We start from the raw sequence: 19,698 nt of genomic DNA on the forward strand, positions 1-19,698 counted from the left end.
CCACATTGTTGAGGAGAACAACGCACAGCCCTGCAGAGAGGCCTGGGTGGTGTAGTGCCGGTGGTTCTGTGGCAGGAGGTGAGGAATAGGGAATGCTCCATGTAACTTTTTAAAAGAAACTCATTCATTTATTTCCATTTCTGGATGACTTCCTATTAAACTTCTCAGAGTGATTTAACAACAATAACATTGAGAATAAAAACGTATAAAACATTTTCACAGACAAAACATTTCATATACAGAAGAATTTAAATCCCCACAAACACACACAAAACCCCCACCACCCCATGACCGCTTGTCAACTTATTTTATGATCAAAGGCAATCTGGGGTTTCAAGTGACCGGGGTTCAACGATTCTTTGTTGAAAGAATGCACAACAGGGCCTTGCATAGGATTAGTGAGGCGAAGAGACCACAATTTAACTGACTGTACATGAAATCCACAAACACCCTCCTGATATGTAAGACTTTCCCCTCTTGATTTCTGCACTCCATGTCTAAACCACGTTTCAACACAAATGCAAGAAGAGAGGAGGAGGGGTTAGTCAAAATCAATGGAAATCTAAACATTAATCTTGAGCAAATTAGGAAAGGATTGGCTTTCGTAATCTGTCATTCTTAGATAGCCCTATAGATGTTTTGTTAGCAAGTTTCAAAGTTGCAAACCATTCACACACACACACACATAAAATTAAGAATAATTAAGGCCGAGTGGGTAGACAGATAGTCAACTGTACTCATAGATGAGGCTGACAATTGCTGTATAGATTCCTGGTTTGAGCTGTTTAACCAGCACCTGGAAAGAAGAAAAAAGGAAGAACTGTTAGGAACCATATACTGGCTTCCCAGACCTAGATCCACTGAAAGAACAACAGTGCCTCTCCTGCCACTCTCTCACATTTGTTTAGTCGTTTAGTCGTGTCCGACTCTTCGTGGCCCCATGGACCAGAGCACGCCAGGCACTCCTGTCTTCCACTGCCTCCCGCAGTTTGGTCAGACTCATGTTTGTAGCTTCGAGAACACTGTCCAACCATCTCGTCATCTGTCGTCCCCTTCTCTCTTTCCCAACATCAGGGTCTTTTCCAGGGAGACTTCTCTTCTCATGACGTGGCCAAAGTATTGGAGCCTCAGCTTCAGGATCTGTCCTTCCAGTGAGCACTCAGGGCTGATTTCCTTAAGAATGGATAGGTTTGATCTTCTTGCAGTCCATGGGACTCTCAAGAGTCTCCTCCAGCAGCATAATTCAAAAGCATCAATTCTTCGGTGATCAGCTTTCTTTATGGTCCAGCTCTCACTTCCATACATCATTACCGGGAAAACCATGGCTTTAACTATATGGACCTTTGTTGGCAAGGTGATGTCTCTGCTTTTTAAGATGCTGTCTAGGTTTGCCATCGCCTTTCTCCCAAGGAGCAGGCGTCTTTTAATTTCGTGGCTGCTGTCACCATCTGCAGTGATCATGGAGCCCAAGAAAGTAAAATCTCTCACTGCCTCCATTTCTTCCCCTTCTATTTGCCAGGAGGTGATGGGCCCAGTGGCCATGATCTTCATTTTTTTGATGTTGAGCTTCAGACCATATTTTGCGCTCTCCTCTTTCACCCTCAATAAAAGGTTCTTTAATTCCTCCTCACTTTCTGCCATCAAAGTTGTGTCATCTGCATATCTGAGGTTGTTGATATTTCTTCCGGCGATCTTAATTCCGGCTTAGAATCATAGAATCATAGAGTTGGGCTTGGGATTCATCCAGCCCAGCCTTTCGCATGATGAATTCTGCATATAAGTTAAATAAGCAGGGGGACAATATACAGCCTTGCTGTACTCATTTCCCAATTTTGAACCAGTCACTTGTTCCATATCCAGTTCTAACTGTAGCTTCTTGTCCCACAAAGAGATTTCTCAGGAGACAGATGAGGTGATCAGGCACTCCCATTTCTTTAAGAACTTGCCATAGTTTGCTGTGGTCAACACAGTCAAAGGCTTTTGCATAGTCAATGAAGCAGAAGTAGATTCAGGGAAGTTTTTAATATGTGACATTTTAGTGTATTTTTCATCTTTGTTGGAAGCCGCCCAGAGTGGCTGGGGAAACCCAGCCAGATGGGCGGGGTACAAATAATAAATTATTATTATTATTATTATTATTATTATTATTATTATTAATGTATTTCTGGAACTCTCTAGCTTTCTCAATAATCCAGCACATGTTTGCAATTTGGTCTCTGGTTCCTCTGCCCCTTCGAAATCCAGCTTGCACTTCTGGGAGTTCTCGGTCCACATACTGCTTGAGCCTGCCTTGTAGAATTTTAAGCATAACCTTGCTAGCGTGAGTGCAATTGTGCGGTAGTTGGAGCATTCTTTGGCATTGCCCTTCTTTAGGATTGGGATGTAGACTGATCTTCTCCAATCCTCTGGCCACTGCTGAGTTTTCCAAATTTGCTGGCATATTGAGTGTAGCACAGCATCATCGTTTAAAATTTTAAATAGTTTAAAAATTTAAATAGTTCAGCTGGAATATCATCACTTCCACTGGCCTTGTTATTAGCAGTGCTTTCTAAGGCCCATTTGACTTCACTCTCCAGGATGTCTGGCTCAAGGTCAGCAACCACACTACTTGGGGTGTACGAGACATCCATATCTTTCTGGTATAATTCCTCTGTGTATTCTTGCCACCTCTTCTTGATGTCTTCTGCTTCTGTTAGGTCCTTTCCACTTTTGTCTTTTATTATGGTAATCTTTGTACGAAATGTTCCTTTCATATCTCCAATTTTCTTGAACAGATCTCTGGTTTTTCCCATTCTATTGTTTTCCTCTATTTCTTTGCATTGCTCGTTTAAGAAGGCCTTCTTGTCTCTCCTTGCTATTTTTTGGAAATCTGCATTCAATTTCCTGTATCTTTCATTATCTCCCTCGCATTTTGCTTGCCTTCTCTCCCCCGCTTTTTGTAAGGCCTCGTTGGACAGCCACTTTGCTTTCTTGCATTTCCTTTTCACTGGGATGGTTTTTGTTGCTGCCTCCTGTATAATGTTACGAGCCTCCATCCATAGTTCTTCAGGCACTCTGTCCACCAAATCTAAATCCTTAAACCTGTTCCTCACTTCCACTGTGTATTCATAAGGGATCTGACTTAGATTGTATCTTACCAGCCCAGTGGTTTTTCCTACTTTCTTCAGTTTAAGCTTGAATTTTGCTATAATAAGCTGATGATCTGAGCCACAGTCAGCTCCAGGTCTTGTTTTTGCTGACTGTATAGAGCTTCTCCATCTTTGGCTGCAGAGAATATAATCAATCTGATTTCGATGCTGCCCATCTGGTGATGTCCATGTGTAGAGTCGTCTCTTGTGTTGTTGGAAAAGAGTGTTGACCAGCTTGTTCTCTTGGCAGAACTCTATTAGCCTTTGCCCTGCTTCGTTTTGAACTCCAAGGCCAAACTTGCCAGTTGTTCCTTTTATCTCTTGACTCCCTACTTTAGCATTCCAATCCCCTATAATGAGAAGAACATCCTTCTTTGGTGTCATTTCTATAAGGTGTTGTAAGTCTTAATAGAATTGGTCAATTTCAGTTTCTTCAGCACTAGTGGTTGGTGCATAAACTTGGATTACTGTGATGTTAAAAGGTCTGCCTTGGATTCGTATCGAGATCATTCTATCATTTTTGAGATTGCATCCCAGTACAGCTTTCGCCATTCTTTTGTTGACTATGAGGGCCACTTCATTTCTTTTATGGATTCTTGCCCACAGTAGTAGATATGATGGTCATCCGAACTGAATTCGCCCATTCCCGTCCATTTTAGTTCACTGATGCCCAGGATGTCAATATTTATTCTTGCCATCTCATTTTTGACCACATCCAACTTACCAAGGTTCATGGTTCTTACATTCCAGGTTCCTATGCAATATTTTTCTTTACAGCATTGGACTTTCCTTTCACTTCCAGGCATATCCGCAACTGAGCATCCTTCCGGCTTTGGCCCAGCAGCTTCATCAGCTCTGGATCTACTTGTACTTGTCCTCTGCTCTTCCTCAGTAGCATGTTGGACGCCTTCCGACCTGAGGGGCTCATCTTCCAGCGTTATAACTTTTATATGCCTGTTGCCTTTGTCCATGGAGTTTTCTTGGCAGGGGTACTGGAGTGGCTTGCCGGTTCCTGCTCCAGGTGGATCACGTTTGGTCAAAACTCTCCACTATGACCTGTCCATCTTGGGTGGCCCTGCACGGCATAGCTCATAGCTTCTCTGAGTTATTCAAGCCTCTTCGCCATGGCAAGGCAGTGATCCATGAAGGGGACTCTCTCACATATGGACCATTAAACAGCTATTAAGCAAAGCAAGGTGGTGCTACCCTTTGGAGACTCCTGCCAATCAACAGCAGGGCTGTGGAGCATGTGCCCCTCCAGATATTGTTGGATTTCAAGTCCCATTAGCCCCAGCCAGCATGGTCACAGGCCAGGGATGATGGGAGTTGTAGTCCAACAGCATCTGGTTCCCTGCCCCAATTTCCAGCTTCATTAACTTATCACATACAATATCTTTTGTATTAAAGCCTACTCTTATGCTCATACTAACATTAGTATTCAGTTCAGAGATTATGCCAACATTTTTCCTCAGGTAAACATATAGGGGGGAAATGAAAGCGTTGGAAAGTTTTATTAGCAGGTACAGGAAGGCACTGAAACCTGAAATCCTTCACTCGCTTGCTGTATGTAACTCCCTTTGACCTCCATAGAGCTTATATCTGAGGATCAGACTGTAATCTTCTGGCCATAGATCTTTCTCAAACATTTCACATGAATTTTGCATCATGACCTAATGCGTTTCATCCCCAGTCAGCCTCCACATGCAACTGTACAATTGCATATTAAGCAGGGGGTGGAGGAGGAGACAGGTTCATTTACTGGGCTCATTAGAGTTAGGAAATTCCGGAATGACACATCACCATTGTTGTTTTTTAAAAAGATTTTTTTAAAAAAATCAAATTATTATTTCTAATTGAGAAATCTCATGCTGGCTCCGGAAACACATGAGCCCAAACAAGAGGATGTAATTATATTTCCTGCTTATACCGAATCTGAGTTTGCAATGCCATGCACATATACCTGGGAGTAAGCCCCACTGGAAACAATGAGACTTAACTTCTGAATAAGCATGTACAGGATCATGCTGCTAGCCTTTAACCCACCCAAGCAGGCCAGCCACAATCATAGATCATAGGTGATCATAGAATCATAGACGGAAGGGACAATCAATTCACCATAGACATTTCAACCCAGATTCTTCTTTCCCTTTCCTTGTGTTCATTATTTATTAAAGATGTCACACCCTCCTCATCACCCTTGACTGAAGAAGTCTTCAAACAGACCTCCATCTTCTGTCACCTTGACATCTCTTAATGCCTTTGTCTGAAGGCTCCTTGAGACTCTTATCTCCAGCCATTACCAATTACACAGTGCAACTGTTAACCCTCTCGCAGGGGCAAGAAAGAAAAAATGAAGCCATTCTTCTAAAATGTGACTGCTCCTCTGTCCTATCAGTTGTCACCTTGCCCTATTGAAGGTTCCTCCTCCTAATCTGTGATCTAAACCAACCTGACACCACCCTTTTGGGTCCTTTCCCTTCGACTTTACAACTTGCTATTGTTATTTATGACTTAACTAGCTACCTCTGGGCTTCACGGCCCTCCTTGTCAATTGCCGTGGGATACCGTTGATATAGGAAGTGTGCTACGCAAGACCTGTCTTATTCCGTGCAGTGGTGCCTCCATCTCTTTAGGGGTATGTGCTAAAGGTTTAAGAAGAAGAGGAGGTTAACTGTGGGCTTAACCTTTCTAAGCCCCTCTGCCTTCCTGAAGACAAAGACGCAAGCTCCAAACATGCATTACCTTCTCTGTGCATTTGTTTCAGGAGTGGGCCGTGTTAAGCAAAGGTACGCCAGTCGATAATAAACCTGCTCCACAGTGTCATTTGTGGGTGATTTGAAGAAAAACAGACCATGTAATCAGGTCTAAGGGGGTCTATAATACCAGCAGACGCTAGTGCTGTCAGCTATAGAAAATAATTAGAATGTTATCCCTGTGGCAAGTTGAATGTAAATACATCTAAAATACAACATAATGACATTCTCCTCTGTAAGCCAGGGGATCTGCTTCAAATAAAAGGGCCATTAACACAACAATTAAAGCCAAGGGGGCTGGTTAGGCCGGGAGCCCTCAGCCTGGTGCAGGGTGAGGCAAGCGAGCATGGGGTGTAAATCTTTTGCCATTGCAGCCAGGAATGTGACTATTAGCCCTCTTGTGACCCGAGGGCTTCCCAATAATGCATCTGCTCTCTGTCAGGGCCAGGATTTCGTAACATCTTTCTGCAGTGTGCAAAGGCAAGGGACTTTTCCACAAAGCGGTGCTAAGCGAGGATGGGTCACGGGTGTGGCCACCTCAATGGGGCTCAGCACGAAACAGTTCTCACCCCACCCCAGGCCTAGAGAAGTATGTAAGCACATGCTTTTTACTAAGTAACCTAGTTGATACAGCCAGGGGGGTTCTCTTTAGCTTAAACTGAAGCATGTGTTTCATTGTTCCGGGGAGCCAATACATTGCTAGAACTTCCCAAGAAATATTCGTCAAGCAGTATTCCAGAGTACAGCTTCCCAACAGGAAGGGTATCTAAAATTGTCTTGTGGTGGGGGAATTGCATGATTCCACCCTGCCCAGCTGCTAATTGGCCATGATCTCTGAACCTCAGTTCTCCTTTTGCAAAATAAAAATAATAACGGAAGCCTAGCTAATATTTATTTTCTGTATTTAAACATTCAAACTCCACCTTTCATTCAATGAAATAGGGTGGTTGCAAGACTGAACGAAACAAAAAGGGCGGGGGGGCATTAGTTGTTGTTTTTAATAGGGGAAGGATCAGGAGATCTGGAACATAGCAGAAAAATCTCATTGCTCAGGACCTCTGGGTCACCCCCCAGAAGTCATTCCTCAAGGAAGTGGAGACCATGGTCCATGGAAAAGGGCACTGGGAATTGTAGTCTTGTGAAGGGTAAACTACAGTTCCCAGGATTCTTGGTGGGGGGAGCCATGTGCTTTAAATGTGTGGTGTGTATGCAACTATAGTGTCTTCACAATGATGTGAAATGGGAAATTGACTAAGGTCATTTTACATTTAACTGATATTTTCTATTGTTGGACTTTTCCATTGCTCACTGCAAAAAAATAATAATCTCTCAGTGACTTACAAAAAGGTTAAGCAACAAAAAAGGCATAACATAAAACAGATGTGTGAAACCACTGGCCCTCTATCTGTTGCTGAACTACAACTCCCACCATCCCTAGACATATAACCAAAACAATACATTTCAATAAAACCATTTCAATAACCATCAACAGGCCCAGCAGAAGCCAACAAAAAGCTTCAGCAGCATCTCGGTCCCATCTGGATTAAGCTTCATCCTATTGGCCTTCATCCAGTCCATTATCGCAACCAGGCACCAGTTCAGCACATCCACCGCCTCACCTGCAGAAGATGAAAAGGAGAAAAAGAGCTATGTGTGTTCAGCATACTGATGAAAGTGTGCTCCAAAACTTTGTATGACCCCACGCAGTGGTTTCAAGTAGATGTTAAACAGCATGAAGGACAAGACCAACCACTGCAGTATCCCAAACCAGAGAACCCACAGGGCAGAGCATTATCTTCAAACACCACCTTCTGGAGCCCACCACCCAAGTAGGAGCAGAAACAACACAACACACAGTGCCCTCACACTCCCTGTGTCTTTCTCCTGACAAAGGTCACCGTAAAGGCGACCAAGGCAGTTTCTGTGCCCAAAGTAGGCCTGAATCCTGATTGAAATGGATCTAGAAAATCAGATGTTTCGGACTACAGCTCCTCCAGGAAATCCTCCAGATAATTTGGACTACAACTGCTACCATCCCTTACTATTTGGAAATATTGACTACCCTGAAGTACATTATTAAGCTCAATTGAACCTGGTCATGTTTAACTTTCTCTGGTGATCAAAACAATTCCCCCATCTCTCTACAGTATTAGAAAAAGGGCTAACAACCTTCATAATAATGTTTCTTCCCCTCTCTTCTCATATTTGGCAGGATAGGCTGTTGTCCATATTTAGGGCACTGGGTTTAGGTGTTTCAGAAGAGTAAAATTGAATTCAGGTGAAGAATCATCATTGAATGCAAGTGTGAAGGCTGACCATGGCCTCTGGCTTGCTCCGATCCAGGAGTGGGGGCCTCCAGATTTTGTTCCACTCCAACTCCCATCAGCCCCAGGCACCATGGTCAATAGTCAGAGGTGATGGGGGTTATAGTCTAGCAGCACCTGCAAGTTCCTCACTCCTGCTTTAGCTGAACCTCTGAATAGGATCTTACCCATAACTGGAGCTCTGAAGAGAACCAATGCACAGTCTGTAGCCAGAAAGAGCCAATACACAGAGCTTATACACAGGTTGATTCTGTTCAGAGGTTCAGATAAAGACGCAGAGGTTGGAGGTGAAGTGGTGGGCACAATTCCCCCCCCCCCATGTTCAACATAGGTGAATTGGTTGTAGGAAGTGAGCTACAACCAATCCATTGCTATCCTTGTTGCTATCTCTGTCCAAGCCCCTGGAACAAACAGCAAGTCAGTGCTTCATTTCCATGCAAAATGCCTAAGGGGAATGAAATTAGGACACGGATTGACAGGCCGACAACATGAAGAATACTATAAAGCAAACAAAGGGCATACAGTGATTCTTGTTCTGCAAGAAAATATTTCCTAAAAATAAAATACATGGGCCATTGAAGAACCCAGTGGCCTCTCCACTAAAGCACCACGGTATAATAATAAACAGGAAATCTCCTGTGCTGCTCAGCCAAGCAAGGGGGGAGTGGGGGAATCTGAACATGACTACCAATGGAAGAATGTTTCCAAAAGAAAACTAAAGTGTCTTCACTTTTCAACATGGGTTATGGATCTTTGTTCCTTTCCAGCAGCCGCGAATCCCATCTGGTTCCTGTTTCTATTTGTCAGATCTCCCAGAAACCTCCAAAACTCATGGGCAGCAGCTCAGCCTTCCCCCAGGTGTGGTAAGACTCCTTTCCAAAGCAATTCATGGAATGGCATTTATTTCCTGGTGGGCATGCTTGGAAGTAAGAGGGCAGGAGATGCCTGGAAGTGTCTCCCATTTATTCCCCCTTTATTTCCCTCTGCTGTCTGAAGATGAGAATCTTAAAATATCCTCCACCTGTTGCTCTTGCACAGCCAACACCCATTTCCATCTGGTCATATTCAGCAACCAAGAATTTGGAATGGACTCTAATGATGCTGCTGGCTTCCAACTCCTGAGCAGTCAGATGCATGGTGTGCCAACTCCCATGTTGCATTTTCAGACACACAGACCCTTAAAACCTGCCATTTCCTTCCATTCATCTTGTCCGGTACTAATTGATCCCAGTGTAAAGGGTCTCAGGTTCAATTCCCTGCATTTCAACTTAAAAGAAGCTCTGTTAAGGCTGTGAAAGGACCTCTGTCTGAGTCCTAGAAGAGCTATTGCCAGTCAGAGTAAGCAACACTGGACTATATAGACAAATAGTCCGACTCAGTAAATGTTATTACCTATAACTGAGGGGAGCTTGGCATGTCAGATTATCACAAATAACATGACTTGGAATTAACAGGACATAAAAAACCAACAGTTTTTCTCTGGTGCAACTTTCCTTCCATTATGCTTTTATTAATGACTTTTATGACCTTGTGCAATAAATCACTTCATCAATAAGGAATAAACACCCTTCATATTCTATTTACAAATAAATCCCTCTTGCACTGTGCTTTAGTTCAGCAAGTGTATTGAAGTGTGCTCTAGGTCTGCATTTTGTTTCCTGCTATTTAGATTTTGAGCGTTTTTTTGTGGTTCCCAGACAAAAATACCGGGAAGAAAAGCATACGGAGACATCCTAAGGGATTCTGGCTTTTTCCATTAGGGGGAGAATGCAGGAAAACATGACTGGGTACCCAAAGAAGTAGCAGGCTGCCAACTACAGCCACAAAGAGAGGGAGGGAGGGAGGGAGGGAGGGAGAGCAAGGGAATGCAAGGCAGAAAAGAAGACTGGTGACCAATAGTTGGGTCCTCCACATTTAAGGGGAAAGTCCGTTCTGTTCTCTTTGTCTGCTGCACACCATATTTTTAAAATGATATTAGAAGCAGGAAAAATCCTGCCCTGCAAAGCTTTGGTCAAAACAGTGTGCTAAAGGATGTGTGCAATTTATATCTACAAAGTGGATTCTCCACTTCACACTTGCCAATGGAACATAATAATATTATGCAAGGGAGCCTTCTTTGTTTTTTATTTAAAATAATATTTATTACTTTTCCAAAAAATTTAAACACTAAAAGAAAAGAAAAAACACATACAATACAATACATTAAACTAACAAAACAATGCAACAACAATAAAATAAATCAAATTTCATTCAATATCTTATATTTCATTCACTTATTTCCAATGACTTCCTCACACCTCCCTTTTTGTATTCCACTTCTATTATTTGTTTCAGCAATTCCTTTCCATCTTACTCTGTTTTCTGTTCTATAATTATCTTAACACATTCTTCCCATACTTTTCCTTTAATTTTCTATTAATCTATTTATACTTAATTCCTTATGACATTTCTACTAAAGCCATGTAATTTCATTCCAAAATTTTTCTAACATTCCTTAATTTTACAATATTTCTATAAATAGTCTTTAAACTTTTTCCATTCTTCTTCCACCAACTCTTCACCCTGGTCTCGGATCTTGCCAGTCATTTCCGCCAATTCCATATAGTCCATCAACTTCATCTGCCATTGTCCAATGCTTCAGTGTTTTCAAAAAGCAACCATTCTCTCAACCAGCAAAAAGCAGGTGGTTCACAGCGAAGTTTAAAGGTCTGGCAGGGCAGGTCCACCTCCTTCTTTAGCATCCATCAATATCTTAAGTTTGACTCGAGGCTTCCTGCCCCGCCAAACAACTCTAGGAGCATCCCTCTGCCACCTCCTGAGACCCTCCATCCCATCCAGAGCTTGCAATGTTTGAAACAAAAGCAACATCCCCAGCAACACAGCAGCCCCTCATCCCCACCACAATAACTCGGCCCAACAGTAAAAACTTCTGATTTGTCCATATTTCCAAATCCCCCTTCTCTTCGATCCAACATCCTTCACAGTTGTCCTTGAGCAGATTCACATTTTTGGCGGTCATACTAACCCCCGATTACCTCTCTATCTCAACCAATGTTAGTCCTGTCGCCTCCTGAAACTCTGTCAGGCTTTCCTTTTCCAATTCAGATAGGGCTCTGGTCCTCAAATTCATCCGTTCTTCTTTAAGTTCAATCATAACGAATGTCAGCTTATGTTCATCAAGTTGTCTTTGTATGGATGGGACTCTCCTCTCCAGTTGTATTGCTTTAGAATCAGCAGCAAGGGTTTTTTCCCTGACTTCATCTGCAGTTTGCCGTTTCAGAGTAGATTCCTGTATCAGTTTCTGGGTGGTTTCTGAATTGGTATTCACCTTTGTCCCAAATTATTTAGACTTTCTACAATTAAATCAGCTTCAATATTTGCAACATCTAATTTCACATTTATCGCATCTGTTTTCTTATGGAGTTGTTCCAGCGAATCGTTTATTTTCAATAATGCAGCCACTAAGGCCTCCCCTGTCAACATCCCGTCTGTTTTTTCCTTTCCATTTGCCATAACACTTAAGAGATTCAAGGTCAATTCCAAAGTCTCACACTTTTTATCTTGCAGCTGGAAATTCCCCTAGCCCAGCTCCTATAAAGTAACCAATTTCAAAGGCTTCCACTAGGGGAGTATTTGTATCGGTCAATATGTCCTCTTTTAAACACAGTTTCAATAATCCAAAGTTAGTTTCAATTTTCAGTTACTTTCCTCTTTTTTAAAAAACAACCGGAAACAGTGGAAACAATGTATTTCTCATATTTAACTAGCTGTCAATGAACGTTCTAAACGCTGTCAATGAACATTCAAAAAAAAAAAAAAAGGAAAAAACATCAGTGTTACTAGCAGCCTGTTTCCAGGGTCAGAGCGGCGGTGTTTTGAGCCTCTTCGCTCTCTCCCGCAGGCATACTCAATCCGCAACTTCCCCCTCTCTTCTCCTGCCTCCAAGAGGGGGTTTAATGTTCTTTACCGTTGGAAATTTGATCTTTTACAAAAGACCTTCCAGGACTCCAGCTTACAACTTCATTGCCTCAGTCTATTTACAAAAAGGGAAGGCGGACTTCCTGTTTTGAACCTCCCCGTTACGATACCAAATTAAACTTTTAGAGATCCAATTCTTCCGTTTCAGCTCTACTCATGGGTAATTCCTTTAAATTCAAATTGTCCACAGGAAAAGGTCAGCGCTCTCCGGCAACAGCTATGCGGCTTCGCTCCGTGGAAGAAGCAGACGATTCGATGCACTGCGCCGCTCACCCCACGTCGCTCCAGAGCCCCAAAATTGGGGTTCCCCGCGAGTGGGGGAGGCACAAAAGGTGCCCGCCGAATCCCACGTTCACAGGCTTCTCCCGCCTGTGATTTTAACGGGTCTCCGCCTTCGCCGTGGCGGCCAGACCCAGATTTCCACGGAGCAGATTCCTCCCAGTCAGAGGAATTCTGCCATTGCTGGAGGCGCCTCCCCCGGAAGTCGCAAAGGAGCCTTCTTATCCCCTAGATTATAGTAACCTATATTTCATACGTTGTAAAGAAGAAGAAGAAGAAGAAGAAGAAGAAGAAGAAGAAGAAGAAGAAGAAGAAGAATTCTGTACGATCTCTGCAACTAGAATTCTTAAGACCGTTAGGGAATACTTTGCAGGTATATTAGGCAATGAGCACCACAAGCTTTTGATGGGGACTAATACAGTAAGATGGATATGTTTAGGACATTGGAATGGAACTTACAGAAGACATCAGGAAGTGGCTATAAATCAGTCCAGCACAGTCATAGAATAGCATCAGTTCATGGGGGAATAAGGAAAGATAGCTCTGAAAGGGGGCTTTGCTGGGACGATGGAATCAGGAAGGACCTCATGTAACCACAGCAAGAGGATTATAGAAGCTGCCTTATGCTGACTCAGACCTGTCATTGGCTCTGGCTCCACCTACTGTTGGCCTCCCTGCCTTCTCCCCACCAGCCTCAATGGGCACTAACCACCAATGGCAACAACACTAGGTAGAAGGAAGCTTCCTAGATCCCTAAAATCAGTTTAGGGAAGTGCTCATGTCCTTAACCCAAATTACTTCAACAGCTTCATTCTCATCAGTGCTAGAACTTTGTGGAGAGGTTTGGCTCAGACTTGTTGAGCTTCTTGCTTCTTAGGGCATCCCCCCCCCCCCCACTCCTTCCTATGAAACCGGGGAGAGTCCCTTCCCTGCAATTAACAAGCTCCAGATAGAACTTTCTCATCAGAATTCTCCCTTGTCAGCATTCTTTTTAATTAGTACATTTTCCATTTTCTGTGAGAATCTATTATGAGAACCAATTCGGCACGGGGACCAGTTTTGTGGGGGCTTTGTACTTAAAGGAGATGATCTGTCACTAGAACCCCTTTTAAAGTGCCACGTGGCTCTTCATCTCTGAAACGCATCTGTGCAATCTAAAGCTTTACTTTTAAAAAATCAAGCACATACATTGATGGAGAGAGTCACAGTTGTTCTTATCTGGCAGGATAATTATGTAGAGGGGTTTTTTTAAGTGACACACACACACACACTATAGCATGACTTCCTTATCAACTATATAATGTTTCAAATGAAGCCAAGACTTGCATATTCTGGGTATTATGCTAACTATGGAAGTTTGAACACACAGCACAACCAATGAACTTTGCTTTCTCCACAGTCATTCTATACCATTATATTTCAGAATGGCTACGTGAAGGCAAGAGGCATAAAAAAAGAGGAACTGACACATTACATGCAAGGATGGTGTCACACATATTAAATAGCTGCTAAATTCCTATTAAATCCAAGGGTTAATCCACACAGATCTGATAACTGTACTAGAACCCTGGCAGGAGGAAATACAAAATGTTACTTAATACATTCGCAGCTTTCCAACTATGCTAGGAATATTGCTTTTTAAAATTGCTGGCAATTCTCAAATTTCAGGCTACATAAATGCTAGCTCGTGTATCCCATTTCTCTTATGTAAAGAGAGAGAAAGAGAAATAAAAGATGCTCAGCTTTGATAGTGCTTCTCACCTGTTGGGAGAAGTGAGAGTTTCTTGATCCACGGCAAGCAGACAGTCACGGCTGCTGAGGCGGCAGAAGTCTATTTCAGGGGAAGCCAAAGTGGGGCCCTCCAGATGTCGCTGGACTCCAGCTCCCAGCAGCTCCAGCAGCATGGCCAAAAGAGGATTAGACAAATTCATGGAGAAGAGGGCTATCAATGGCTACTAGAGATGATGGCTATGGTCTGCCTCAGCAGTTGGAGGCAGCAATACCAGTTGCTGGAAACCACAGAAGGAGAAAGTGCTCTTCTGCTCATGTTCTGCTCCTTGGTTTCCCACAGGCATCTGGTTCTCCACTTTGAGGACAGGATACTCGACTAGATGGGCCATTGGTCTGATCCAGCAGGCTATTATATTCTGATTAGTCAGGGATGATGGGAGTTGTAGCCTAGCAAACATCTCCAAGGCACCACATTGGCTATCGCCAATCTATTTGGCATTGCTTGTGGTGTGCAGAAGTGTCAGGTGTTTACTTTCACCTCACCCCACAGTTTTCTCCACACAGCACCCCTTGACACTCACAGAAGCACACCCCAAAGGACAGTACACCTTTCGAGAGCTCCTAAATACATAGAAATTGCAATGGGAGAGGGCATTCTGGTTTGGACTAGAGAGGAATAGGGAGACATCCAGAAAAATGACAAAATGAAGACCTGAAACTGTTAACCGGGCCAGCACCTGAGGTAAACTCCAAAATGGTGTCCCCCCTTCTGCCAGGGAAGAAGGGATGAGGGAAGAGCTACATCAGGAGCAAGGTGTGTGTGTGTGTGTGTGTGTGTGTGTGTGTGTGTGTAAGAAAGCTCAACATCAGGATCTGCCACTCCAGTGGATCTTGCCACCCGAGGCAGTTGGCCCACTTGGCCTCATGGGTTAAGCGGCCCTGACTGTTAAGATGCCGCTACTGAGTCCTGCAGTAGCACAGAGAGGCTGTCAAGAAGACATCAAGAAATATCTGCCATCACCCCTCCCTGTGCTAAAAATTCTGAGCTTGTCCAAATGAGCTCCTGCTACTCAAACACTGAAGCAGACTGAAAAACACATACGTGTGCCCGGGGGGGGGGGGGGGACACCCTCCTAAACCAGGCTAGCAGGCAGGTTGTTTTCTTTCAGTCCTGTGGGGCAGGGACCTTTGGTGCCCGAGCCTGCTGCTTCCTTAGGGCAGTAGGAGAAGGACTGTAATTCAGAGGCCCATAGAGATCAGTGGTAGAGCATCTGCCTTGCAAGCAGAAAGTCCCAGGTTCAACCCTTAACAACTCCAGGCTGGGCTGGGAATATCTCCTGTCTGAAATCCCAGAGAGCAGTTGCCGGTCAATAGACAACACTGAGCTAGATGGACCCATATCCTGTTATAGGTCAGCTTCCTGTGTTTCCTAGTTGTCATTATTAACATGATACTGACACACTCATTGTGTGCACTGTCAGATGTATCAATGGACTAGATGGACCAATGGTCTGACTCAGTAAAAGGCAGCTTCCTATGTTCCTAGTTGCCCTCAGCTTTGCACAAGCTCCCCCACCCTCAATGCTGGTTGAGAGGTCCAGGTTGGTGCAGATGTCTTTGGCCCTCCAAACCTATCAATGGGAGTTTGGCTGGGCTTCAGAAGGACCTCCATGTGCTATTTTTCCCAGCAAGCTCCTCAACAGGTAACCTTTCTGCCCCTCTGTGTCCTGAATGCTGAATAATCTTGCTCTCTTGAAAAGGAGTAATCAGAACCATTCGGTTTTCTTCCAGCCAGCCTGGGCCCCAGGTGGCACAGAGCCATTCGGTCCTTTCAGAAACCCTCCCTCGAGCCAGCCAGTCCCCAGTCCTATTCCTTTTGGGACGCGAACGCCTTGTACAAGGAGACTTGGTGACGTCAAGGCAAGCCCTATTCAATTGTCCCCAGTTATTATGAGAAGCAAGGAGTAGTTTATATGCCACACCTCGGTCGTCAGGAAGTCAGAAAGCATAAATCTCCACTGGGAGGGAAGGCAGTTTGTTTGCAATTCACTCATTTCTTAAAGCTGGAACAGCAGATGACGGCGCTGAAGACCAGTCACTTGTGGTCTATAACCCATTTGGAGTTCTGGACTAACTGCCCCAAACTCAGTCCTAGCAGGCAGTTATAGTAGAGTGAAACCTTCTGTGGTTTCAGGGGTTTGTGAAGTGCACACCTCTCGGCTCAGTAGACGTCTCTCTGGATATGTTATCTGCATCAAAACAGGCTACTGTGTTCTCTACATCACCCCATCTCCATTGCCATGTAAAGAAACGGGTGGGACAAAGAGTACCTAACAAATAACAGTGCCCCATTCCCTGTATTTTGGTGCTCCTCCCTCTTTTGTCATCATTTCCCCTCTTGTAAAAGAAGGGTAGAGTTCCTTGGGGCTGAAATGTATCCCCTATGCTATTTAATATCGACATGAAACTGCTGAGTGGGGTCATCTGGAGTTTTGGAGTACGTTGTCAGCAATATTCTTATGACACATATCTCTGCTTGTCATTTACATCTTCAAGTGAGGCAGTGGAAGTGCTGGGCCATTGTCTTGTCTTGGTAATGGACTGGATGAGAGCCAACAAACTGTAGCTCAATCCAGATAAGACGGAGGTGCTTCCAAGAAATGCTTGCACTGATGGGACAAGGCAACCATTTGGTGCTCCTTCTGGACTGAATTTCACAACAAACTGTGGCTTGGTTGATGCAAACCTGGTTTCACTGCCTCCCAAATAATACACCCGGAGCCTTGCCCATATAAAAAGAGGCAGTGGCGAGAACTTCCACAGATAATGCCGGCTGAGTGGTCTTGTCCCTGCCCTGCCTTTTGCCCCACAGCTAACAAAGATAATGAGTAACACTGATATTAAATAGGGATTTGGGAGCTTTCTTTTTTGGAAAGTGGATAACACATTACAGCAGATAGGAAAATCCATCAGACTTTATTTAACTGTAACATTTATTAAGAGGAGTGAAAAGGTCAGTGCGGAGCTTGCGGCGTATGGGCTAAACTCCTTTCCCCAGCCCTGAAAGCGACAAGAAAGCAGATCCTTTAAGATGCAACTATCTTAAGCTCCCCTCCGCTGTTTAAACTCTTGGTAATTCTAGGTTTTGGAGACAAACGTCAAAGCAGAGGGCTCTTCCCTTCATTATTCAAGTAAAGGCCCCATCAATATTATCTGTAATAAGAATCTGCTGTTGACATGGCTCACCCTGCAGTTCCTGTTCCAGGCAGCAGCCTCTGTCAATAGGATTAAAGTGAAGGAATGCCTTTGACAAGCCCACTGGCTGCTGGTTCACTGCTGCCATCAGGCTGCCAAATTGAAAAGGCATTAGGCACCATTGTGGGCCGACGAGGGCAAGCAGAGAGCAAGCTCGTCCAAATGGGGGACTTACACCTTAAGACTTCACCTGGACTTCTGCGGCTCTGCGGGTCAATCCATGTGAATGTCATCATCTTCCATGGGGGTGGGAGGGAGACGGTAAATCCTAATGCGGCTAGGAGGGCACAGCTTCCTCTTGCCATTCCCTCCTACCCCAGCGTGTTGCAGCGTCTGCTGGAGGGACAGCCAGCATTGAAGGGATGTAGGAATCTGCCTTATACCGAGTCAGATCATTGGGCCATTTTGCTCAGGGCTGTCTATGCTGGCTGGCAGAGGCTCCCCGGGTTTTGGGGAAGAGAACTCTCCAAATCCTGCCTGGAGATTTTGGGGCTCAAACCTAGAACCTTCTGCCTGCAAAGGAGATGCTTTGTCATGGATGTATGGTCCTTCCCTAATAGGGTGCTCAGCAAATAGGGTGTTGGGATCAAGCCATAGCTGTCAACTTTCCCCCTTTTTTAAGGGAAATTCCCTTATTCCGAATAGGATTCCTCGCAAGAAAAGGGGAAAGTTGACAGTTATGGATCAAGCCCTGCTACAGGGGGAACTGGCAAGAAAACATTGCTGTATATCCTCGCTTCCTAACAGGAGTGGTTCAGAGGTCCAGCCAGCCATGCCATCCTTGTGGAAACTCCATTGCCCCCTGCCTCCTGCTCTTTTTTCTATTTTTCTTTCCCAACAGTCAATATTCTGGTTTTTTATTATTATTTTCATTAATTTCCAAATTATTACAGATCAAACCAAATTACTTCAATTTAATATAAACGGTCAATATTCTGTCTCTTGCTTGTGAGCTTGCTCTGTTCTCATGGGGCTGTTGTTTTAGGGGGTTGCCTTCTCGCTTATATCATTAAAAAAAACCAACCAACTAAATCTTTATTTCTAGTTCTTTTACACACCTTTTTTGAAACCCACCCTGGGATTGGTGGATGGCGGTTGGGCTAAAAATGCTCTGAAATAAACAGAGAGACCTCTCAGAGTTCTCCCCCAGCATGCTGGTGCCTCCCCTTCTTGTTTCTCATTTTGGCTTCAATCCTGGCAGCACTCAGCACCTGCATTTGCTATTGGAAGGAGTGATTATTTCCTCAGCTGATTAGGAGTGTATATGAGCCAGCTGGAAATCAGCAATCACTGTAATTACAGTTCATCTGTAATTATTGCTAATCAATAATCATTAAAATAGCAGTTTCGTGGGACAATCCGTTCATGTGCAGGCACAGTGCCCACATACAAAGAAATCCTCATAAGGTCCCCATATAGGGGGGAATCTTATCCATGGTTGAAGGCGGCAGATCCACGCCATGCGTTTAAAGTACATTCAGTGCTTTAAGGGTGCTGGGAACTGCAGTTCTGTGAGGGGAAACAACAGTTCCCATGATTCTTTGGGGGAAGTCATGTGGGATTACAGCTTAACTGTCTTAAATGGAGCAGAAAGCCAGGTGAAGGTTGATGTCCTCTGCTTATGGTAAGGATTAGAACAAGAAGCAACTATGCAAGGTTCTAGTATAGTCATCATCATCAACAACAACAACAAAAACAACAACATCATTTATTATTTATTCCCCGCCCATCTGGCTGGGTTTCCCCAGCCACTCTGGGCGGCTTCAAACAAAATATTAAAAATACAATAAAGCTTCAAACATTAAAAACTTCCCTAAATAGGGCTGCCTTCAGATGTTTTCTAAAAGTGAGATAGTTGTTTATTTCCTTGACATCAGATGGGAGGGCATTCCACAGGCCGGGCACCACTACCCTCTGCCTGGTTCCCTGTAACCTCACCTCTTGCAGTGAGGGAACCACCAGAAGGCCCTTGGCGCTGGACCTCCTTATGAGTTAAGATGTATAGCCAAAGATATGAGGCCACTGCATTCCTGTGAAGAGTCCTTGCTCTTGTTGGAGTCTTTGCATCTTATTCAGAGTATCAAAACAAAGAGCAGCACTTAGTCTTTCAGTCATTAGTCTAAGGCAGGTTGGGCAGGTGGCACAGAGAACAGTGACAGTGTACTTCTAGGTGTGTATTACTCAGATCTAAGTCCCACTGGAGTCAACTGGACTTGCACACAGGCAGCTGTGTGCTCCCTGTATTTCAAT

The 19,698-nt window shown here is 44.1% G+C and overlaps 1 long non-coding RNA gene across 1 annotated transcript in view; it reads right to left on the reverse strand.

Annotated features, from left to right (window-relative positions):
* Nucleotides 1–187: 187 nt before the first annotated feature.
* Nucleotides 188–19,698, reverse strand: part of LOC308472271 — a 56,888-nt gene continuing 37,377 nt past the window's right edge. The window contains exons 3-4 of the long non-coding RNA XR_013983394.1: nt 5,652–7,500; nt 188–796 (exon numbers count right to left, since the gene is read on the reverse strand). This is a non-coding gene — a long non-coding RNA (uncharacterized lncRNA). The remainder of the gene's footprint in view (nt 797–5,651; nt 7,501–19,698) is intronic.

The sequence above is a fragment of the Podarcis pityusensis genome, assembly GCF_964106645.2.
Source record: "Podarcis pityusensis genome assembly, chromosome: 2".
NCBI lineage: Eukaryota > Metazoa > Chordata > Lepidosauria > Squamata > Lacertidae > Podarcis > Podarcis pityusensis.